Source organism: Dipodomys merriami, unplaced genomic scaffold, assembly GCF_024711535.1.
Source record: "Dipodomys merriami isolate MVZ:Mamm:240054 unplaced genomic scaffold, mDipMer1.0.p SCAF_1716, whole genome shotgun sequence".
Classification (NCBI taxonomy): Eukaryota; Metazoa; Chordata; class Mammalia; order Rodentia; family Heteromyidae; genus Dipodomys; species Dipodomys merriami.
This window is the reverse complement of record NW_027203067.1, coordinates 27,119-39,926: the sequence shown is the minus strand read 5'-3', so window position 1 is coordinate 39,926 and position 12,808 is coordinate 27,119. Positions and strand designations below refer to the sequence as shown.

Here is a 12,808-nt window from a genome sequence, read left to right as displayed (position 1 = left end):
TCTCTCAGTCTCTCAGTCTCTCTCTCTCTCTCTCTCTCTCTCTCTCTCTCTCTCTCTCTCTCTCTCTCTCTCTCTCTCTCTCTCTCTCTGTCGGTATCCTCTCAGTCTCTGTCTCGCTCTGTCTCTCTCTCTCCCCCCAAGTCATTGAGAACTGGGACAGATAGGAGAAGCCTTATTTCTAACACAGGAAAGATGAACAAACTCATGACAATTTTGAGTTGGGACAGAATTCTGAAGCCATTTACTAAAGTTATTATAAATACATGGGTTCTGTTTGGAGCCCAATAAGTGTTTTTACTGAATGGATTGAGAATGAGTGTTTGTGAGTGCTTGATCAATACCTGTCATCATCACTGATTAAAAATATAACAGGCCAGTTGCACACTTAAGGAGTTTCATGGTGACATTCAGTTAAGGTCCCACTACTCTTATTTTAAAATTCTGAACCTCCAGGAAGAGCAAAACATCTGTGTTTAAATCTGACTACCTCTCCACCCATTGACAATGACCAAAGCACAAGTTTGTTTTTTTTTTGTTTTTTTTTTGTTTTCTTTTTGGTGCTAATCCTGGGGCTTGAACTCAGGGCCTGGGTACGGTCTCTGGACTTTTTCGCTAAGGCGATTACAACTTGAGCCATAGCTCTACTTCAAGTTTTTCTGGTGCTTAATTGGAGACAGGAGTCTCATGGACATTCCTGCCCAGGCTGGCTTCAAATGTGATTGTCAGATCTTTCTCTAGTCACCTGTCCCTACTTGCTCTCTTTTTTCCTCCCATCAGGAGACTGATACGGGTGGGCCCTACAGAGGAGATCTGGGGTGAACTTCCCTATACACTCAAGTGTCCATGAAAATGGGCCATGTGTTCAGAGTCCAGGCCCTGCCCAAGTTGTCTGACAAAAGGTGCAGATCATCAATCCACTTGGAGTCTGCTTCCCACCAACAGTACAATACATGGACCCCATGGCTGAATGTCCCGAGCTCCAACCAGTACTGAGACAGGATTGTTCCATCTGCAGTGGACAAAGGCTGACACACTAAGTCTACCTGATTTGTAGATTTATCTCACAGGGGTTTGACCAAGTACAATTAAAAAAAGAAAAAGAAATTTCAGTCACTGAAGTTGAAACTCCCAGTGCACATTCTGAAGCTGGGTGGAGGCAGGCACTCAAGGCAGCACTGGCCTGTGGTCAGTTGTGTCTACATCCTTGTATCAGCTGCTGAGTGTGTGTCTCCCTGGCCGTCAGTTTATGAAAATTTGCTTCCAAAAAATCTAGCAGGGCCTGAAAAGCAAGGTAAAAGTGAATGTGTTTTGCTGAAATGATCAAGTGGAAATTTTACATTTGTTGAAAAGTGGCATGACTCTATAGAAAAATGAACCACACATCCACAGTACAAGACTAAACCCTTTGCACCCTGCACATGCCCAGTGTTTCCTCAATGGCAGGCTCCTTGCTACCACAAACCTGAAGACAGTAAGGTGGAGTGAGCAGATGTTGCTTTTTTGTGACTCTGTTGATGTGACTTTTCTATCAGTGTCTATCAGCAGACTGTTGTAGTAGAACTCCACAGAATTAAGTCATTTTGTCTTTGTGCAGTGTTTCCAGTTAGGGGTAGTTTTTAGTCTATGCTGTTTTGCATAGACTAACAACTTAGGGGCATGCAAGGATTTATATTCAATAGCCAGGTGGTGAGATGAGCCCGTATCCATGACAACAGGACATTGTCCACCCTACAGTGACATTCCTGACCACCAGTGAATTCCTTCAGGATACCCGACAGCGTGTCTAAATGTCTTCATCAGGAAAATGAGGTTTGGAGATGTACTGTTAAGAGCATTGTTAATATTGGAATGAACCTGAGGATTGGAGAATGTTTCTCCCCCTTGGCAGCAGGAACCCTAGAATCTCTACTGGGATATCAAATGGTATCTAACTTTTGGTTTGTTTTGTTTGTTTTTAACCTAATCTGTGGTTGGTAAGGAAAGACACTGAATGACTAGATTTCACCCCAAGAGACCACAGAGAAGGTGGATGAAAGAAGGATAAAACTTCAGCCATCTTGATTGCATGGGGCAGAGTAGACCACAGGTTACAGGGAGATGGACTACAGTAGTCGCATCACCTGACTGCTCACTCATGGCTGAACTGAAGATGAGGACTCTGCAAGCCTTAGCTAGACAGCTGTTGACCAGATCCATATTTCTCACTTCGTGCATCTCATTGTACCACTAGCAAACTCACCACTGACTGGTTGCTTTTAAAATATTCTCTTAAAGTGTGGCTGAAATTAGGAAAGCAACTCCATTTGTAATAGCCCCACAAAAAATAAAATACCTAGGAATTAACTTAACCAAAGAAGTGAAGGACCTCTATGATGAAAACTTTAAAATCTTGAAAAAGGAAATCAACACAGAACTTAAAAAATGGCAAAACCTCCCATGCTCCTGGATTGGCAAGATTAACATCATGAAAATGGCAATACTTCCCAAGGCTATCTACAAATTCAACGCGATACCTATCAAAATTCCACCCTCATTCTTCAAGGAAATAGAGGAGGCAATCCAAAAATTCATATGGAACAATAAAAGACCCCGAATAGCAAAAACGCTCCTCAACGGAAAGAACACTGCTGGAGGAATATCAATACCAAATTTCAAACTCTACTATAAAGCCATAGTAATCAAAACAGCTTGGTATTGGCATAAGAACAGACCTCAGGATCAATGGAATAGAATTGAAAACCCAGAAATGAACCTACAGACCTATAGCCATCTAATCTTCGATAAGGAAGCTAAAACAATAGAATGGAAGAAAGACAGCCTCTTCAGTAAATGGTGCTGGCAAAATTGGTTAACTACATGTAGAAAACTAAAGCTAGATCCTTATATATCACCCTGCACCAGAATCAACTCCAAATGGATCAAAGACCTTGAACTCAAAGCAGACACTCTGAAAACATTACAGGATGGAATAGGAGAAACCCTAGGTCTCCTTGGCTCAGGCCGAAATTTTCTGAATAGAGACCCGGAAGCACAACAAATCAAAGAAAGGTTGGACAAATGGGATTGCATAAGATTGCAGAGCTTCTGCAGGGCAAATGACATAGCTAGCAAGATCAATAGAAAGCCCACCGATTGGGAGAAGATCTTTACTAGCCATACAACGGACAAGGGTCTCATATCTAAAATATACTTGGAACTCAAAAAATTAAACCACCCAACAACAAATCCTCAAAGAAACAACTGCCCAATAAATAAGTGGGCGAAAGACTTAAAGAGAAGCTTCTCTGAAGAAGAAAGAAGGATGGCCAATAGACACATGAAGAAATGTTCAACATCCCTAGCCATAAAAGAAATGCAAATCAAAACAACATTGAGATATCACCTCACTCCAGTTAGAACAGCAAAAATCAAGAACTCTAACAACAACAGATGCTGGAGGGGATGTGGACAGAAAGGAACCTTACTTCATTGTTGGTGGGAATGTAAACTTGTTCAACCACTTTGGAAAGCAGTATGGAGGTTCCTCAAAAGACTTCACATAGATCTCCCCTATGATCCAGCAATCCCACTTTTGGGCATTTACCCAAATGTTTACAAACAAGACCACACTAAAGCTACCAGCACAACTATGTTTATTGCAGCATTATTTACCATAGCTAAGATATGGAACCAACCCAGATGCCCCTCAGTAGATGAATGGATCAAGAAAATGTGGTATATATACACAATGGAATTCTATGCCTCCATCAGAAAGAATGACATTTCCCCATTTGTTAGGAAATGGACAGGTTTGGAAAAAATTATATTAAGTGAAGTAAGCCAGGCCCAAAGAAGCATAGGTCCCATGGTTTCCCTTATTTGCAATATCTAGTATAGGTATGAGTCAAGCGGAAAAGGTCAGATAATGTGATGTTAGGAAAATGAACCCTTAAATATGTATTTTAATGTTTTCGTTTCTTTCGTGCATGTGTTTCTAACGCATTTACAAGATTATTTCTTTGTTGCTTTGTATGTCCCTCCCCCACAGTGTAACCCCCACTTTCACTATATTTGATGTCAGTATAACATGTGGAGGAGATGGGGACAAACAAGTCGTTTAAGGATTCAGGTGGACCTGTTGCAACAATGAGAAGTACAAAATGTCATGTCAAAACCAGCTTTACAATGTCGGTGTGGGGGGGGAGGGGGGTATAATTGGGTGGGGGGAGGGGGGTAAAATTGGGTGGGGGGAGGGGGGAGGCCGGGAAGGGAAGTGAAGGGTAAACAAAGGAGGAGGCTGCAATGCTTGGTAAGAAAAGTATGCATTATCCTGCCCATGTAATTGTAGCCCCTCTGTACAGTATGTTCCCAAATAAAATAAAATACAATTAAAAAAAATATTCTCTTGTCATTTTCAGCCACTGTTGACAGTTATTATGATGGCATTACTATTCAGTTCCTTTCTTTTCCTAGAATCCTCCTACTTTTAAGTACTTGGCTTGTAAGCTACCTTGGACTCAGGCATTCCCACTTGTAAGCCTGCCTCCCTATATTCAGGACCTAGATCACTGATATTTCTTAGTAATGCATTAGTATGCATGGAACAAAATGGAGGAAATCAATTTAAATTCTATATATTTATATCTTTTTTTTTTTTGGGTCCGGTCGTGGGGCCTGAACTCTGGGTCTGGGTGCTGTCCCTCAGCTCTTCAGCTCAAGGCTAGTGCTTTACCACTTGAGCCAAAGCACCACTTCTGGCTTTTTTCTTTTTTCTTATGTGTGCTGAGGAATCGAACCCAGGGCCTCATGCATGCAAGGCAAGTGCTCTACAACTGAGCCACCTTCCCAGCCCCTAAATTCTATATATTTATTTATTTCCACGTATATGTATATATTAGAATTCTACTCACTAAAATATTTACTGAACTAATACGAGTTTTTACATATTATAAGGCAGTTTAGCTGTTAGTCCTATCACACTATTTAGTTGAATTTGCATTAATATTTTTTCCTTCATTTTAAGTGTAGCTAACCTATATTCCCTTACCCTATATTTGGGCCTAGATCATCCTAGATTACTAGGAATGCATTAGTATGTGTGGAACAAAACTGTGGAAATCAATTTAAATTCTGTATATTTATATCTTTTTTGGGGGGGTCGGTTGTGGGGCCTGAACTCTGGGCCTGGGCGCTGTCCCTCAGCTCTTCAGCTCAAGGCTAGCGCTCTACCACTTGAGCCAAAGCGCCACTTCCGGCTTTCTTTTTGCTTCTGTGGTGCTGAGGAATCGAACCCAGGGCCTCATGCATGCAAGGAAAGTGCTCTACCACTGAGCCACCTTCCCCACCCATAAATTCTACATATTTATATCTTAAGCTGATATATTAACTTTTAGTTCCAAGCTGTAAACATTTTCAGTTACTGAAATGATAGAATCAACATGAAAAAAACTGAGCTACCTTGCATTCCATTTTTTCCTACTAAAGCTGGGGCTTGTTCTACACCTACAAAACTCATTTCAAGTACTCAATAGTGGCTAGCAAACAGGGTTAAAATTTAAATCGTGTGTATGTGTGTATGTGCAGGAGCGTGCATGAGAGAGAAAGAGGGAGAGGGAGAAAGAGAGCATTGCCTTGTTCTCCCCTAGACTCTGATCCCTCAAGGCTTGTGCTTCCTTACCACCTTCACCATTAGCAGCGAATGCCTAGCCAGCACCCGGGCCTTTTCCAGAGAAGCAGGGATTTCCGCATTTGCACAGCACAGGTGTTTCTCCTGAATGTTCCAGCAGCTGTCATTCCTCTGTGCCAGCTAGGCTGGGCGTCACTGCTTTGAAAATAGGTTGTTTGGATGAAAGAATTTAACCTAAATCCAGTTCCCGGCAGGTGGGGGAACACATGGCTTTCTATGCAAGGTGCAAACTTCAGGAGGTCGCTGCTTGGTCCAGTGACTGAGCACACGCAGGGCAACCGGCTCTGTGTTGTTTCTGCCCTGCCGAAGGGGAGGAGCTGAGTGAAGCCCCGCATGGAAGCCTGCGCAGAGCTGCAGGCGCTGCTGGCGGCCCAGGCGGCTCCGGGGGCGGAGGTGGCCGGCGGCCGGCCTTCTCCCTGCGCCCTCGGTGCGTGCGCGCAGTCTGGGCGCGGGCTGTGGCCGTTCCCTCCGTGTGAGGTAGGGAAGTGGGGAAGTCGGGCCCCGCCCTCGGCGCGGTGGGCGGCGGGCGGGGGCGCGAGCGCCAGGCGGGCGGGCGGGGCCGGCGGTTGGCGGGAGTTCGGGGGGAGCGCGCGGTGCTCTGCGCGGGTGCAGACGGAGCCCGCGGCCGAGGAAGAGGAGGTGAGAGCCGGGGCGGCGCCGCCCGACCCGCAGAGTGAGTGCGTGTGCCCTGCAAGCGGAGCTGGGGGACCGGCGTGGAGCAGCGATTCGCCACCCGCCGGGCCGGGCCGCAGAGCCGCGGGGCCTCAGTGCACTGCGGGGGGAGGGGTCGTCGGGGCTCCGGATGCCGGGAAACCCCGCCGCCGCCGCCGCCGCCGCTGTCCGGAGACCACGGGCAGGTTCATGGTTTTCTGGCCCGCGCCGCGCGGGGTCGCTGACCTCGGGCCGGCGGACCGGGGAGAGGGCTCCCGGGGCCGGCGTGGAGGGGCCTGGACCGGGTGTGGGCGTGGAGGGCTCCGGGGTGCGCGGGAGGGGACCGGCGTGGGGCGGTGGGGATGGCGGGCAGGGGGCTCCAGGGCGGACGCGGAGGGGGTCGGAGCCGGGCAGGGGCCGGGTGATCAGCGGAGAGGGCGCCCGTGCCTGTGACGCGTCCCGGGACGCCGCAGGACGGAGACCCCAGCGAGACGTGTGCACCGGGACCGGCTCGCGGGGCGTCAGGACGGCCGAGTCCGGAGCTCCGGGCAGCTGCTCCGGGACGCGGCTGACAGGGGCCTGGGCCGCGCTCGTGGTTGTGTGTAGCCCAGAAGCAACCCGGGAGCGCGTACCGGGCCAGCCGCGGTGGATGAGGCCGAGGAGGCACAGGGGGCGCCGTGGACAGCTGCGATCCCCGCTAATTCCCGCTCCTGGGGATGCGTCGGGGGTCCCGCTGGGGTCCGGGCTGGAGGCGTGGACCCGCCAGGCGCACCCCGCAGGACGAGGCAGTAATGCCAGGGGACTCGAGCCCGAGCGCAGAGCATGGCCCGGCGGCCCTGGGACGGTTTCCAGGGCTGAGGGAGTAATGCCTCCTGTCCCGGGCTGAGCATGGGGCCAGGAAAGTCGGGGGCCTGGAAAGTCGGGAGCCGCGCGGGAGCGTGAGGCCAGTGCAAGTGTGGCTGAGGGCGTCTCCCCTCCCACTGATCCTGTCTGTGCAGGGGCCCCTTGAAGCTGGCCAGGAGGGTCAGGAGCCTTTGATTTCAGAAGCAGCCTGGCTTATTGCCAAAGGGCCTTCCTCCAGCAGGGCAGGTTTCTAGAGGAAAACACCTTAAAATGTTTACACACTGGATGGATTCTGCCTTTACGTATGGAGCACCCTTAGTAGGTGCTTCTTAAATGTCTGTTGACTGCAGAGATGCACACTTCATGGGCCGACCTTATGTCACCTCGGTATAGTTACCTGAGGGAACAAAGTGCAGCCACAGAGGTTTCCTTTCTTATAAAAATCTTTAATGAAAATAGCTATCTACAGAGCAGATAATAAAACAGATGCTTCTAGCTCCAATTCCCTTCCCCCAGCCAGGCACAGAGGTAAAGCAGATACTTCAGGTGGCTCTGGCTAATAGAAACTGAGATTCCGTTTCCAAGAGAAGATAGGGGAAAAATCACATTTTTTTATGCTGCCTCTGTAGTTGATTCTCCTCTTTTCAAAGTCATGGAGTAAGACACTTAGCTAGGTGGCAACCTGTTTTACATATCCCTATATAAAACGAATGGATTCATAGGGTAGCAAAGACATTTGTATGAAGTTGGTGGCCAGGGTGTTCAGCACCCTGACAGCTACCGGGAGACAAAGGGACAGAATCCTACCCTCAGACCAGCTGATGAGGCAGAAAAAGGTGCAAGGACAAAGGATGGGAAAGGAGGCCAGGTGGTGCCTGCCACAGCTGCATGTGCAGGTAGTCCTGGGAAGGGCGGTCACTGGCATCCACGATATCCTCCAGACTCCAATGAGAACACCCACTTGTCCTAATATCCCAGGAGCCTCTTGGCTTCTTCACTTTGAACCTGAAGGGTCTCCCTGGCTTATTTCTGAAGCAGTTTCATTTTCTTCCTTTGCACCAGGGCCTCTTCAGTCTCCTGCTGTGATGGCACAGGAACAGGAGCAATGAACTTCAGCTGCCCATCCTCCCCTCCCTTCTCCAGGCTGCCTTCCTCATCATACTCCTCCTCAGTGACAGCATAAATGTTGATCTCCTCTTCCTCCTCCTCCTCCTTTTTCACCTCTTGCCAGCCGAGCCTCTCTCTCTGCTTTCCATTTTTCCACCAGCTCAGCTCTGTTTCTTTTCATATTCTTGCTCCAAAGGTACAATAACACCATCATCTTCATCTAGGTAACCATAGTATTCAAAATCAATTGCCTTCATCAGCTCAGCACGTGTCTTTCTGGGAGGAGGAAGAGGTTCTTTTTCAAACAGCTCTCTAACACCAGGTAAATCCCTTGCTGCTCCAAAGTACTTGTAACCTCGGTTTCCTGGGACTGCTTTCCCTTCATGATCCAGCATTTTAGGACCAACTTTCCCATAACCAGGGCCGTCAAGTTCTTTTATCTGCACCTTCCAGTGACCTTTTTCTCTTAACAGCTTATTGATCTCATCATTCCGGTTTCAAATTTGGAATTCACCCAAACCAGCATTCTGAATCTGAGCTACTTTTTTGGAGATTTCTCCAATAATCTGTCATCTCCATTTCTCTGCTTTGGGCAACTCTGTACATTCTGAAGCAAGGAAAGGTCTTCGTTCCTTCACTTTTCCCTCTTCCACCTGGGCTTGGCGAAATCTTGCTAAGGCCCTCATGGCCTTTTCTGCATTTCGGGCCATGGCACCAAGGTGCAGCCGACGTCTCCTAGGCCCTTCTTTTTTTTAAGTTTTCTTTAATAATCCAGGAAGTTCTAGGAATCTACACTTTTTGCCAACTTTGTAGTGACTCTGAGAATATTGAAATAAGAAAGACATAGCTGTTTCTGGTGGCTGTTGGTATAATCTGTAAAAGACACTATTTCTAAAGCTTAAAGCAAGAGCAGTAAATGTCAGTTATTGGCTTAACTTTAAAAAAAAATGCCTCTTAAGGCAATTTTTGTCTTCTGTACTAGAGTTTGAATTCAGAGCTTTGTGTTGCAAGGCAGGCACACTACCATGTGACCCAGGCCCTTAGTTCTTTATTTTCTGTAGTTATTTTTTGAGATAGGGTCTTACTTTTCATCCCTGATGGCGTGAATGGACTGGTGGTCCTGGGCTGGCAGGTGCACACTGCTGCTCCCTGCTGAATTTTCTGTTGAGGTGGGGTCTCAACATCTTTTTGGGCTGGGCTGACCTGAAACCTAGATCCTCTTGATTTTTTTGTCTGCTTATAGACCACAGCAGTGTGCTAGGCCCAAACATCGCCCTCCTGGAGGGATCAGAGACCCAAGACCATGCTTTTCACTGTGGTGATACAGAATTACTTAGTTACTGCACTTAGAAGTAAATCTATTTGCTAGTTTAGAACTTTGAAGATTTTTGGAAATTTACTCTGGTATGCCTTCCTTTTCCTATTTTATGCTGAGCAGTTGTCATATGTTTGATTTTAATTAAGAGATTTGCAGAGACACTGGCAGATCTCTTTTGCTAGCAGCCACAGTGCTGCAGTATCTGATTCAATTAGGCATTTCAGCCAGTTGGGACTTGAGACCCTTTATCTAAAGAAACAAGCCAAGGGTTTCTAACTTCAGCACTGTCAAAACGTAAGGAGGTGAAAGCCAGCCCTACATCCAAAGTTCCAGTGTGGTCCCTGGAAATTACCCGTCCCTCAGCCTTTTCAGTATGTCAGCGTTGTGTTTGCAGGCTACTAAGCAAAGCCAGCTCATGTGCAGCATGCACACAGGTTGCTCTTCTCAGTTAGTTCTGAGCATAATTTATGCTGTGTGAGTATAAGCTATCATGACCTACCTATGATAACCACAACTGAAGCCTGATATACAATTCACATGATATACAATTAAATTAATGGTGTCTTTGCAGTATATCTTCTAAAGTTTTGCAAAGTCAGTGCTCTGATAATTTGAGCACTTTTGTCACTGTCCTCAAGCCAAGGGAGGTGTGTGTGGGAGGTGATGGGAGAGTGGAGTCCGAGGAGTTAGAAGTGCATGTGGGCACAGGAACGCTAGCTCACCAAATGGACTCAACTGCAGGCACAACCTGATATAGTGGTGAGTGGAGAAATGAGTCACATGTATAAATAGAAGGAGATGCTGCTCAAGGTTTCTGAGGCCCTCTTCACTCCCCCCCACCCCCACTTCTCCTGTCTTCCAGAAATGGAGTAAGATTATTATTGAACTGCAATTTTAAGAATTGAGGCTACAGTTTGGGCTATTTTAGTTGTGAGAGTTAATAATATAGGAACAAAACTTTACCTCAGTTGAAAATGCTGGATTCTTGGTACTTGATCTGCTCCAGGGAGAACTGTATTTCTGCACAAAGAGCAGTATTTGGCGGGATGGTGGGTCGGTAAGCACTAGCACATGGGTTGGAGACCCAGTGTGGAGTTAGTTGATTCTTCCCCTGAGCAGGAACCCTTTTCCCTCGTGCAATTTGGAAGCCCAAGGAGAGTCTGCACATAAACCCCCGCTTTCACTATATTTGATGTCAGTATAACTTGTGGAGGAGATGGGGACAAACAAGTCGTTTAAGGATCCAGGTGGACCTGTTGCAACAATGAGAAGTACAAAATGTCATGTCAAAAACGAGCTTTACAATGTCGGTGTGGGGGGGAAGGGGGAAGGATTGGGTGGGGGGGAGGGGGGAGGCTGGGAAGGGAGGTGAAGGGTAAACAAAGGAGGAGGCTGCAATGCTTGGTAAGAAATGTATGCATTATCCTGCCCATGTAATTGTAACCCCTCTGTACAGTATGTTCTCAAATAAAATTAAATTAAATTAAAAAAAAAGTGTGCACATAATCCATCTCCTGACACCTAGGGCTTGGAGGAGTGAAATGTCTCGGGGGTATTTGGAGAGCATATCTGAGCCTAAATCCAATTCTTTTGATTCTTTTTTCTGCTACCCTTTTTCATCTTCTATATCTGATGTCTGAATGTACTGGTTGATTGCTTCTCTTGGTAGTTTTCCTGGACTTGCCAGCCTCAGAGACTAGAATGCTTGAGTCAGACTTTTCCTGCAGTAGCTTCTGGGGAGGATCATCATCATGCATGCTGATAGAAATGCTCAGTGGGCACCTGTAGTTGTTAGCACCTGTAATCCCAGCTACTCAAAGGCTGCAGCTGAGGATCATGAGGATGAAATTGGTGTGGTTCAGCTGAGGGAGTTGCTCAAGTTGCATGCCACCTTGACTTCAGTCCCCAGCACCATAAAAAAAAACAAAAACAACACAAACAAAAAAAAAAGTGAATGCTGTTGCTTGTGAGGGATGGTTTCTGGGTTGCCATGGAAACCAGGGCTACCTGCTGCCACTGAGGCAGAACTCTGTAGAGCTGACTCCTCTTTGGATGTGCCATTCTTCAGATGACCCTGGCTTTCACCTTCCCCTAGGGACAGTGTGCCCATCAACCTAGCCCAGGATAGATGTACTCTGGCATGTGAGCCAGAGTGCAGTTTAAGTCATCAAAAGAACTATTTGCCGTATAGAACAAATGTGTGTGTGTGTGTGTGTGTGTGTGTGTGTGTGTGTGTGTGTGTGTGTGTGTGTGTGTGTGTGTGTGTGTGTGTGTGTGTGTGTGTGTGTGTGTGTGTGTGTGTGTGTGTGTGTGTGTGTGTTTCTTGTGCCAGTACTGGGGCTTGAACTCAGGGCTAAGTTCTCTCTTAGGTTTTTACTGGTGGTCTACCAGTTGAGACACATCTTCACTTCTGGCTTTTTGGTGGTCAATTAGAGATAAAGAGTCTCATGGACTTTCCTGTCCATGTTGGCTTGGAACAGGGATCCTCAGCTCTCAGCTTCCTGAATAGCTAGGATTACAGGCCACTGAGTCACGCTGAAGACAGGAGCATAGGCCCCAGGGTGCCTCTGCTATTTTCAACCATAGATGAATACAAATTCTGTTAGGCAGGATGGCTTTCCTCATGGGGGATGCTCAGGACTCTGGTAGCCTTCTTTCTCTACTTGCAGAACTGCCCTTGAAATTGGCCGTCTATTTCACAAAGTCTGAGTCTTAATGCTATTGACATTTCAAGCTTTATAACCAAAAAGTTTCCCTCCCCACTTCTGGGGACTGGCTTGCTCATGTGTTGGGATAACCAAAAAATGTGTCTACACTTTCCAGATTGTCTTCTCAGGGAGCAGCCTATTCCCTTTCCCACTCCTGCCTAGCTGAGAACCCCTGCTTTGTTCTGCCTAAGAAGTGAGAGCAGTTGTGTGATATCAGAGCATCTAGACTTCTGCAGCAGGTGGAAGCTGCGTTTTCATTCTTTGAGCCTAGAAGTAGGACTCCCATGTAGAGGATTCCCACTTGGCTGTTTGTTCTTTGTGTTCCTTTAATTTCCCTTGGGTTCTTTGCCCTTTGAGTTGCTTTATTTTCCTTAGGTTCTCCACATTTCCTCCCCAGTTTCCTTTACTCCTAAAAGGCCATTCATTGTCTTCCTAACACTCCCTAAATGCTTTGCAATTTGGACCTTCCCATTTCTTTCTCTTACTTACCTATATGATGGTGGAAGGGAGAAGTGG

The 12,808-nt window shown here is 46.9% G+C and overlaps 1 long non-coding RNA gene and 1 pseudogene across 1 annotated transcript; both read right to left on the bottom strand.

Annotated features, from left to right (window-relative positions):
- Nucleotides 1-1,038: 1,038 nt before the first annotated feature.
- LOC138829439 (uncharacterized) lies at nucleotides 1,039-6,128 on the bottom strand. Its single transcript, XR_011372606.1, has 2 exons — nucleotides 5,657-6,128; nucleotides 1,039-1,279 (listed from the first exon to the last, which is right to left on the bottom strand). It is a non-coding gene; the product is annotated as an uncharacterized lncRNA (long non-coding RNA).
- A 1,997-nt stretch (nucleotides 6,129-8,125) lies between these two features.
- LOC138829438 (pre-mRNA-splicing factor ISY1 homolog pseudogene) lies at nucleotides 8,126-8,997 on the bottom strand (annotated as a pseudogene).
- Between the last annotated feature and the right edge of the window lie 3,811 nt (nucleotides 8,998-12,808).